General features: G+C 40.5%; 1 protein-coding gene across 2 annotated transcripts in view; it reads right to left on the bottom strand.

Moving 5' to 3' along the window:
* Zdhhc15 (zinc finger DHHC-type palmitoyltransferase 15) overlaps positions 1–12,293 on the bottom strand; it is a 101,266-nt gene that overhangs the window by 52,701 nt on the left and 36,272 nt on the right. The window lies entirely within an intron of this gene.

Below are 12,293 nucleotides of genomic sequence, written 5' to 3'. Positions count from 1 at the left end.
GAAAGAAAAAAACGTTCCCAAAGCTCCAAGTTCCACCATTTAAGAACTTCATATGTTCTTGATTTTTTTTATTGTGAAAATACTATACAGAGGGCTTACAATTACATGGGTAAGGTAATGAGTCTTATAAAGCATTGTTGCCTCCTCCTTTGTTTCCCTTTCCCATCCCTTGTACATCTCATTGTTGCAATGGGTCCACCTGTATCCCCATTTAAACAATTTGTTTTTTCCCTTCCCCTCCACAAATTATACCGACATCAAATACAGTGAAAACAGGGGTTATACCATGGGGGAGGGACATACAAAGCAACAAAAAAATCATATTTTAAATATGTTAGAAACAATCGCAAGAAAGAAAAAAAACATTTGAATCATTATCTTGGGGTTCATTTTGCCTGTTCTTGATTTTTGTAATTATAAAGTGTAAAATTCAAACACTATAAAATAAAAGCAAAAAACAAACAAACAAACAAGTATTCACCCCATTCACAACTAAAGCAAAACACTCCCTCGTGTTAGGTGTATATCATTCCAGATTTTCTCATTTTTCTATGCCTATATAAATATACACACACTATAAACATGGAATTTCTTTGGAGCTTACTTTAAATTGGAGATTATTTCACTTAATATGACTTGGGGAGCAGTGACCTTTCTCACTCTCTTTTTAAAAGGTTGCAAGGGATTCTATTTCCTGAGTGTACTCTAATTTATTACAACAGCCTGTCTTGGATGAAAGTTTATTTTCCCTTGTTCTTGCTAACATAAATAATGCTTCAGTAAATAATTTGTGCATATGTTATTAGCACACATATAAAGAGCATCTATAAGATCAATTTCCTGAAGAAGACTTTCCAGGCCAAAGGGTATGCCTTTTGGTAGATATTGACAAATTGCCACTAAGAAAAGTTGTATTTGATTTGCATTCTTTTAAAATTAAATGTCTTTTATTATCTTTATGTAGCTTTACAAAGGAGCTGCCATTCAACAAAGCAGCTTATAAACACTGCATCTTGATCAATGTTACCCTTTCAACATTCTCATCTAACCGTTCCCAACCCACTCCTTCCCTCACTTTTCTTAATGTTGTATTAATATGTATTGAAATTGTGTTTGCCATGTAACAAAGCAGTGTATGTACTGGGATTTGAACTCAGGGTCTTGAGTTTGCTGGGCAGGCACTCTCTCACTTGAGCCACACCTCCAGCCACTTTGATTTACATTATTATCAATGAGAATGCTCTCCTCCCACAGTACAGATGATTTTATGAATAGGATCAGATCTTTTTTTATTTTAGGCAAGTCCTTTATATTGTTTCTTTATGTGTAATCTTGTTATGGTTTTGTTTCTTTGACTTGATAAGGCTTGAATAGGGAAAATTCCATTATTATCTTTTTTAATATTAATGTTTTTATTGTGAGAGGGGTTACAATTACATGAGCAAGGTAATGAGTACATTTCTTATCATTTCTTATCAAGCATTGTTGCCTCCTCCTTTGTTTCCCCTTACCATCCCTGCCCTCCCATCTCCTCTCCCCCTGCCAAAGTTGTAAAGTTCATTTTTCGACATAACGTCTTGCACATCTCATTCTTGCAATGGGTCCACTTGTATCCCCATTTAAACAATTTGTTTTTTCCCTTCCCCTCCACAAATTATACCAACATCAAATACAATGAAGACAGGAGTTATACCATGGGGAAGGGACATACAAAGCAACAAAGAAATCATCTTATAAATATGTTAGAAACAATAGCAAGAAAGAAAAACAATTTGAGTCCTTATCTTGGGGTTCATTTCGCCTAACATCAACTTGTCTAACTATTTCTGCTTGTCTCAGACATATACTAGTTATTGCAAATAAGGGAAACCATGGGACCTATGTTTCTTTGGGCCGGGCTTACTTCACAATGTAATTTTTTCCAAGTCTCCATTATTATCTAAGTAATCTTACATTCCTTCAGTATGAAATGGGAATTTGGGACCTTTGTTTTCAAAATGATCAGGAAAAACAAATTGTATTTTTTACCTTCTCATTATGCATTTCCAGGGTAATGAGGGTAACCAATTTGGATCCCCTGAATCACTGAGAACTAAGTTTTTACACATTTGTGTAAAGTTCTTATACTTTTTTTGCCAGTCCTAGGACTTGAACTCAGGGTCTGGGCCCTGTCCCTCAGTTTTTTCACTCAAAGCTAATGCTCTACTACTTGCAGCACAACTCCACATCTCACAGATTTTACTGCCCAGGTTCATTTTGAACCCCAATGCTCAGATCTCAGCCTCCAGAGTAACTAGGATTACAGGCATGAGCCACCAGTGCTTGACTCTACTTGACAGTGTTTTAAGGGCATTAACCACATTTTTTTTTCAATAATAGATGGAATGAGTGGCTTTTGCTTGATCCAGTTTAACTATACAACAAGAAACAGATGTGTCTCATTCTTGTACTCCAAGCATTTGTATAAACTTTGGATTTTTTTTTTTTTTTTTTTTTTACAGATGAGTGGAAAGTGAGGGATCTTGAGGCTAAATGACAAATCACGGGCATTCAGCAGATTGCTATAAGAGGGACTAGACTGCAGATTACATAAAAATCTTAGAGTTGGGAAGGAGTATAGAGATAATCCAGTTCAACCTTCTTATTTTACACAGAGGGAACAAAAGCACAGAGAGGTCAAGAGATTTGATGACAGCTACCCAGTAAGTTATAGAAACAGTAGAGCCAGAACTCAGGCTTCTTCATTACCTGTCCAGATCACCCATCCTTAGAGCAGTAACTGTCCGATTTCAGCTTGCCTCACCATCACCCAGAGAGGTTATTAGAATGCATATTGCCAATCCTTTTACCAAAGATTCTAAATTAGTAATCAGAAATGGAGCCCAAGAATCTAGCTTATACTCCTCCCAGGTCTCTCTGAAGTAGTACCATGAGAAATGGGGCCTTAGAGGCAGGCAATTTGCCCAATCTGCCATCACAAGAAGAAAGCTCTTCTTCAACATTATGAGTAGGCAATTAGTTAATCTCTGCCAATACCCTGAATCGACTATTATTTATAAGCAAGTCTGGTTATTTATATTTCCCCTCCCCCTTTCCTCCTCCTGCTTCCCTAAGCTATGGTCTCAAATACAGGCGACTCCATTCTTTCTCTGCTTTAAACTATGAAACTATGCAACATATTTCTTTATAATTATCTTACATACATAGAATTATTATCTTTATAAATTGCAAGGAGGGAAACATTTTATTTGCACTGCTTTATTGTTATATTTTTAATATAATTTTGTCATTATTAAGGTGTTGTACAGAGGGCTTACCCATTTCATAAGTTAGGGAATGAGTATATTTCTTTTTGGACAATGCCACGCCTGCCTTTGCTTCCCCCCCCCCCCCAGTTTCCTCTCCCATTCCTGCCCACAAGTTACACAGTTCATTTCCCACGTAGTATATACTGAATACCATGAGTGCATTTGTTCACCTGGAACCTTTCTTTTTAAGTATGATGCTCTGGTGAGGTTTCAGATCACTAGAAAAGCCCAACAGAGTATGAACCCTACCTCTGAACTGTTACTACTCATTGGCATTGGAGAGAAATGGAAAATATCTTTTTTTAGGTAAACAGGTAGAGTAGAACATTTCACTTACATGGTATAATTACAGTCATGGGGCATCAGAAGCCTCTGAAGCATGTTACCACATGATAAACCATACACCTTTCAAGTGTCTTTTTCCTCTTTCCTCTACAAGATGCAAAGGCTTGCAAGAGGAACAGAAATCACTCATAAGGAACAAAACCAAACACTAATGAAAGCCTCCAAACCACACAGGCAGTTGTTCTGTGTTTAGTCACTGTGTTATAATGGGAACAGCCCCTTCTGATAATAGCTTCTACACTAACGACTTGAGCTCATTTCCTAAGATAATTCATGAACAACTTGATAAAGAAAATTGCAGAATCTGAAACTGTATGGTGTAAGAAGCATGAAGTTGTCATTAGCAACATCTTTGGACAGCACGCTCCCTTTGCTAGGTGTTGCTCCCAGGGACTAGTGGAAAATAAGTGATTTTCTCTGAGTGTGTGTGTGTGTGTGTGCGTGCGTGCGCGCGCGTGTGTGTGCGTGTGTGTGTGTGTGTGAGAGAGAGAGAGAGAGAGATGCTTGCATACACATTCTTGAGTGAATATGAATAAATCTAGCAGACAGACTACTCTGAATGCAACAAGACAAGCACCTAAGTGGGGGCAAAGGAAAGGAAAGCATCTTTACTACATATTTTCAGACACATAAATACAAAAGGCTGTTGCTGTGGCAATTATCTAACATACTTTTTTTCCTTAAAAGCTATTGTTGAAAACTAGTTTAAAAAGAAATTATTTTCTGTAATATCTTTCATATCAGTTGATGACTAAAAGCATTTGTGTTGGTAGAGGGGAAAACAGGCGGAGAAAAGCACCTTGCAATTACACCTGTAATTCAAATAGGAACTGTAGTCATAGCTTTAGCAATTAAGAGTCCTTGCTAAAATCTCCCATTTTGGATCAGGATAGAAATACCCAGACTATGATAAAGGGAAATCTGGCAGCTAGAAAGTCACATCTCCCTGTGAGCAGAACACTTAACACTGAAACAATGAAGTGTTGATCTGTGTGTGCACGTGTGCGTGTGTCAGTCCTGGGGTTTGAACTCAGGGGATGGGCACTATCCCTGAGCTTTTTTTTCCCCCTCAACGCTAGTGCTCTACCACATGAGCCACAGCTCCACTTCTGGTTTTTTCTTTTTTTGTGGGGGGGTTAATTGGAGATAAGAGTCCCATGGACTTCCTGCCCAAGCTGGCTTTAAACAGCAATCCTCAGATCTCAGCCTCCAGAGTAGTTAGAACTACAAGTGTTGATCTTAATGGTGAATTCACTGCCTTACTTTACTTAATTTATTGTGCTTTAGAAACTCTAACAAAGAGCTATGCATAGTGGCTCAGCTAATTGAAAAAATGAAGAGCACAAGATAGAGTATGCCCAAGGTTTAGCTACTGCTAGCGTTTGAAATTTTCTCATTATTTCCAGAGTTTAGCCAGATAAACCCTAGTAGTCATTCTGATGGTGGGATCAAGTTCTGGCACCAACATATGACACTATGCTTTGAAAGGGTATGCCTTGTTGACATTAACTTCAAAGGTCAGGGTATTAAATACTGAAATACATGTTAGCCTAACCTTCTCGATCTTAGGAGACACTCCACTATCTTAGTCCCTGCTGTAAAGCATGGCCTTTCCCAAAATCTGGTGACACAGGCCCTTCCCCGAAATTAACACCAAAATCAGGTGACACAGGCAGCTGCAACAATAAACCTTAGCCCACCACAACAAAATCCTCTACTCTTATGCACCTCACAAACTTCATGTCTCACACAAACCAGACTGCAGCCTACTACCTGCCCCTAGTCAAATTCTCTACCCCCAGACACCCATCTCTATAAACCCCCTTGCTCAAGGACAAATGCTGTCCCTGCCGGGGAGGATCAGCCCTGTTGGCTTGCTGACAATAAACTTTGCTGTATGTGACTTGGTGTCTGCGTGGTCTTCTGTGCTGAGGTTTCCACATAACATCTGTGAATGAAGCTGGCAAAATGAAACTCAAGGAAAGCTGTTGAATGACAGGGTAATGGGGATGGGAAAAAGTGGGAGTAAATGAGGGGATCGATTTGATTAAAGTGTTGTATATGCACATGTGGAGTACTATCATGAAACCTCTTTGAACAATTAGCATACGCTCACAAAAAGAATGTCAGGAATGTAATGCAGGTCTTGTTTAGGGGTGTGGGGTACAAGTGGTAGAAGGGAGGGTGAACCAAGAGCATAAATGAACTGCATGTGGTAAAAGTACTTTATGTACATGTGTGAACAAAATAGAACGAAGCTTACTGAGATTGATTTGGGATGAAGGAGTGGAAATGGGGGAGAGTGATGGAGTGGGTAAGTCTGATTCAGATGCATTGCGTACATATATGAACATGTCAAAATGAAACCTTGTACAACTGATCCATGTTAATAAAAATGTGTGAGCCGGGCACTGGTGGCTCACGCCTGTAATCCTAGCCACTGAGGAGGCTGAGATCTGAGGATCACGGTTCAAAGCCAGCCCGGGCAAAAAAGTCCATGAGACTCTTATCTCCAATAAACCACTAGAAAACTGGAAGTGGCGCTCTGGCTCAAGGGGTAGAGCACTTGCCTTGAGCTGAAGATCACAGGGACAGAACCCAAGGCCAGAGTTCAAGCCCCACGACCAACAAAAAAAAAAATGTGTGGCTCTTTCCCAGCTCTCTCTTCTCATTCCCAGCTCTCTCTTCTCTTTCCTAGCTCTCTCTCTTTCCCAGCTCTTTCCCAGGCCTTTCCCAGCCACGTAGAGGGCCAGTATGGCCTGGTGCCAGCCAGAACAATGAATAAACCTACCCCTTACCTGAATACCACATGCGTGGTGCTGTTCTTATTCGGCTACCTCTTTTTAAAAACCGAACATAAATGGTGCCATGACTCGGCTTAAAGTCAGGATAAGTGGGATTCCTCTCTGGTTTTTCCCTCTTTTTGCTTTTTTTTTCTGTTTGTTCTTCCCTTTTTGCTCTGAGGAATACCCACAGTTCTGACGGCCTTTTGCGAACGGGTCTGTCTGCTGCGGACACAGCGCATCGATATCATTGCTGCCTTCACATCCACGTCCACACCACTTCTCTACTCTGGTGAGTGAATCTACTCTCTACTGCTCTCTGTTGCTCAGTCTTTGTCCAGACGTGGCGCCACGCCAGAGAGCTCCTATGGCCTTTAGCTGAAAGGCCGGTCACCTCTGAAGCCGAGAACTCTTGGCTTTGGGGGCTTGGCCATTTCTCTCTAGAGGGCTCTGGGGGAAGTCGGGATGCTGCTTCTGCCTGGTCAGCTCTCCTTCACTGACTGACTCTCCTACTCATTTAATGGGGTGCTGCGAGTCACGCCCAAGCAGTGAAACCCCTTTGAAATGCCTCCTATGCTCCCTGGAAAGCCAGAGCGCCTCATTTTTATGCCATTCTCAGCTGTAGACAGTTTTTGCCACTGCAATGGTAAATGGTCAGAAGTCTGTTTACTTTCAGGTTCTCTTTGCTCTCTCTCTCTGCTATTCATGTCCAACTTTCCCTATTTTTCTCTTTCTCTTCTACAGCGTTTTGGTTTGTGCCCTGAAGAGTGTGACGCAGGCTGGGTCCCAGGGAGCCCCCTAGGTTCCCTCTCAAAGGCTAGCCAATATAGGCTTATTTGTTCAGGGTTTCTTTTCATTTTTTCAGAAATTCGCCATCTTGAATTCACCATCTTGGCCACATTGTGGGTTAAGGGTTTGGCCCCATCTGACTCTTAACCTTCCACTAAGTTTACTACTCCATCCATCTATTCTAAGGTGCCTTGATAACAAGTTGCTCTTTTCACAGGCCCTGGTAAGTGAGGCCCAACCATCTGATGTGCTTTGTTAGCAAAGATGTCTAAACATTGTTATCAAAATTTTAGGTTTTGAGTTTTGCCTTTTTTGTTTTGTGTTGTGTATTCTACTACTGACTATGTGGTTCTAAAATACTGGGCATTTAACTAAAGAAGTGAAGGACCTCTATGATGGAAACTTTAAAACCTTAAAAAAGGAAATCAACACAGAACTTTAAAAATGGCAAAACCTCCCATGCTCCTGGATTGGAAAGATTAACATCGTGAAAATGGCAATTCTTCCCAACGCTATCTACAAATTCAACGCAATACCTATCAAAATTCCAACCTCATTCTTCAAGGAAATAGAAGAGGCAATCCAAAAATTCATATGGAACAATAAAAGACCCCAAATAGCAAAAACGCTCCTCAATGGAAAGGACACTGCTGGAGGAATATCAATACCAAACTTCAAACTCTACTATAAAGCCATAGTAATCAAAACAGCTTGGTATTGGCATAAGAACAGACCTCAGGACCAATGGAATAGAATTGAAAACCCAGAAATGAACCTACAGACCTATAGCCATCTAATCTTCGATAAGGGAGCTAAAACAATAGAATGGAAGAAAGACAACCTCTTCAGTAAATGGTGCTGGCAAAATTGGTTAACTACATGTAGAAAACTTAAGCTAGATCCTTATATATCACCCTGCACCAGAATCAACTCCAAATGGATCAAAGACCTTGAACTCAAAGCAGACACTCTGAAAACATTACAGGATGGAATAGGAGAAACCCTAGGTCTCCTTGGCTCAGGCCGAAATTTTCTGAATAGAGACCCGGAAACACAACAAATCAAAGAAAGGTTGGACAAATGGGATTGCATAAAGTTGCAGAGCTTCTGCAGGGCAAATGACATAGCTAGCAAGATCAATAGAAAGCCCACGGACTGGGAGAAGATCTTTACTAGCCATACAACGGACAAGGGTCTCATATCTAAAATATACTTGGAACTCAAAAAATTAAACCCCCCAACAACAAATCTTCAAAGAAACAACTGCCCAATAAATAAGTGGGCGAAAGACTTAAAGAGAAACTTCTCTGAAGAAGAAAGAAGGATGGCCAATAGACACATGAAGAAATGTTCAACATCCCTAGCCATAAAAGAAATGCAAATCAAAACAACATTGAGATATCACCTCACTCCAGAACTCTAACAACAACAGATGCTGGAAGGGATGTGGACAGAAAGGAACCTTACTTCATTGTTGGTGGGAATGTAAACTTGTTCAACCACTTTGGAAAGCAGAATGGAGGTTCCTCAAAAGACTTCACATAGAACTCCCCTATGACCCAGCAATCCCACTTTTGGGCATTTACCCAAATGTTTACAAACAAGACCACACTAAAGCTACCAGCACAACTATGTTTATTGCAGCATTATTTACCATAGCTAAGATAAGGAACCAACCCAGATGCCCCTCAGTAGATGAATGGATCAAGAAAATGTGGTATATATACACAATGGAATTCTATGCCTCCATCAGAAAGACTGACATTGCCCCATTTGTTAGGAAATGGAAAAACTTGGAAAAAATTATATTAAGTGAAGTAAGCCAGGCCCAAAGAAACATAGGTCCCATGGTTTCCCTTATTTGTAATATCTAGTATATGTATGAGTCAAGCGGAAAAGGTCAGATAATGTGATGTCAGGAAAATGAACCCTTAGATGTGTATTTTAATGTTTTTTTCTTTCATGCATGTTTTTCTAACGCATTTATAAGATTATCTCTTTGTTGCTTTGTATGTCCCTCCCCCACAGTATAACCCCTGCTTTCACTATATTTGATGTCAGTATAACTTGTGGAGGAGATGGGGAAAAACCAGTTGTTTAAGGATACAGGTGGACCTGTTGCAACAATGAGAAGTACAAGTTGTCATGTCCAAAACGAGCTTTACAACGTCGGTGTTGGGGGGGGGGAAGGTGGGGGAAGGAGACGGATTGGGATTGGGGGGGAGGGGGGAGGCTGGGAAGGGATGTGAAGGGTAAACAAAGGAGGAGGCTGCAATGCTTGGTAAGAAATGTACGCATTATCCTGCCCATGTAATTGTAATTCCTCTGTACAGTATGTTCACAAATAAAATTAAATTAAATTTAAAAAAAATAAAAATAAAAATAAAATACTGGGCATATCTGTGCTAAAATTCTCATCACATTTAATGAGTTTTGTCATTGCAGAATATTTGTTGGTCAATTCTTGATAAGAACCAGGTAAACTCTACTTATTCTACTTGATCTCCTTGTTGCTTTAATTGGAAATAATAAAGGGCTTTTGTGGCAAAGATTGCAGTTCAAAGCCAGCCCAGGCCGAAAAATCCTTAAGACTCCATCTCCCAAACTAACCTGCAAAGAGCCAGGTTGGAAGCATGGCTCAAGACTCTTATCTCTAACCAGCAAACACTGCAAGTGGTACTATAACTCAAAGTGGTAGAGTGCTAGCCTTGAGCAGAAGTGCTCAGGGATAGTGCCCAGGCCTTGAGTTCAAACCTTGAATACCAACTGGGACAAGCCATCCCAGCAATGAGCACCTAGACTCAGCTAGTCTGGGGAACAAGGGAACATGGAGAGAAGTAATAGGAGATGATATCACATCAGCAACTTTGTGCCTGCCCTTTCAAAATTAACCAGAGCCGAAGGTCAATAGAAGTAAGAAGCCTGCCCATCTAGTGTCCATACCTGTCTACCTAGCAACTGGGCAAGAATTTATATTCTTGCCTTTCTTACCTGACTTCTCCTCTACCTAGTCACCAGATGTCAGAAGTAGCTAGGGACATTTCTACCAACATTTTTCAGCCCCAAGTCCTTCTTCTTGCCATTTATTTGCTCTCTAGTATTTTTTTCCAGCCCCTCAATGCCTCATGAGACTTCTCCAGACTTCATCTAAGAACTCACGCCATCAAGGGACAGCTGCTGCTCACTGCCTTCTCTGGGAGGGAACCAAATTCCAGCCTTTTACCCCTATTGCTGACACCCCTTGTCAGCAGGAAGTAGCCAGAGAGAATCTGTGCCCTATTTCATGATTATTAAAAGGCTGGAATGTAAGGTCCGCTCCTGGATGATGAGCAGACTCCACCCTCCTCAAGCAGACTCCACCCTCCTCATAGCAAAGTCTCCACCCAGTACCTGCGTTACCTAGGCAACTGGTACACCTAGAAGAGGTCACATCTGCATCCGCTGCGGTCACATCTGAATTTGATGTGGCCACACCTTTCTCCGCCCATACCCTAGATAAGGCCTAGAGCAGGCCCAGACGCACTCTTTGCCAGTTCTCTCTTCTCATTCCCAGCTCACTCTCTTCTCTTTCCCAGCTCTCCCTCTTTCCCAGCTCTCTCTCTTTCCCAGTTCTCTTTCCCAGCTCTTTCCCAGGCCTTTCCCAGCCTCATGGAGGGCCAACATGGCCTGGTGCCAGCCAGACGATGAATAAACCTACCCCTTACCTGAAAAAAAAGTGTGGAAAAATAAATATCTAACAAATAAATAAATAAGTTAGAGTTTCATCCAAAGTATACACATTTCTCTTAACCATCCATTAGTCATTTACCACTCATCAATTCATATTTTGTATTTTATTTTGTAAAGGTTGGATGCTTGGTCTATACCAATTCTTTTAGGGGAGGGGGGCAGAAATGAGTCTCATACCTCAGTCACTATGCAAAGCAAATTTGATTTAGGTTTTGTAGCACTGGAGATCAAACTCAGACCCTAGTATATGCTATGCAAGTGCTCTACCACTGAGTTACACACCCAGATTAAATAAACAACATTTTTAAGTTTCAAAGAGCTTTTGGGTTAGTGTGTATTAGGATTTGGTGAACAATACCAAGTGAACAAGATACAGAGATTTTCTATGTTTATGAATGTTAAGAAATGTTAAAGAGGGCTGGGAAGGTGGCTCAGTGGTACAGCGCTTGCCTTGCATGCTTGAAACCCTGGGTTTGATTCCTCAGCACCACATAAGCATAAAAAAAAGCCGGAAGTGGTGCTGTGGCTCAAGTGGCAGAATGCTAGCCTTGAGCTGAAGAGCTGAGGGATAGCGCCCAGGTCCAGAGTTCAGGCCCCACCACTGGACCCCCCCCCCAAAAAAAAAGAAATGTTAAAGAAGTCTCTCCTTCTTGGTCTGCTTTGGGCATTGATTGAAGAAAATGCATTGGTATTCAATTGACTGGGTTTTGAACTCTGGATTTGCTACTCAGTATAATTGTGTGTCCTTGGGCTGACAGTATAGTTATTGGTAGGGTACTTACCTAGCATGTTAAAAATCCTGGATTAGATCTTTAGTAGCAACCCCTTGACCCCAATATAACAATAGCAACAAAAATCAAGACAAATCTCCTAGAGAAGCTGGTTAACCTTGCCAAAAATATAGGTGTGCCTGCATGCATGTATGTGTAAATATATATATACACAATCATCTATGCATGTGTGCATATATAAAATAAATATGCTTAACTATATTTCTAAATAACACATACATGAAGTGTATTTTTAAACTTTTGTGTATATAAAATTAAAATACATGACTGAGAAGGGTTTTGTTTGAGAATTAATAGATTAAAATATGTGAATGTATCAGTAATACTTTCAGAAATTAAACACCAAGGGTGTTTTTCCCTCTTTCTTCTTAACGCTTACAGATTTATTTTTCTTATTTATTTTATTATGGTAATAAAAAGTTTCACAGACTTACGGGGCATACATACTATGGCTTCATAAAAGGAAGGCACTGTTTTGTTTTTAGCCTTTTGGGGGGTGTCTACCCAACATTGCTTTGATTCATTCATGTTGGATCTAAAGACATTGA

Source organism: Dipodomys merriami, unplaced genomic scaffold (assembly GCF_024711535.1).
Source record: "Dipodomys merriami isolate MVZ:Mamm:240054 unplaced genomic scaffold, mDipMer1.0.p SCAF_3, whole genome shotgun sequence".
NCBI classification, from domain to species: Eukaryota; Metazoa; Chordata; class Mammalia; order Rodentia; family Heteromyidae; genus Dipodomys; species Dipodomys merriami.
This window is presented reverse-complemented; position numbering and strand designations above follow the sequence as displayed.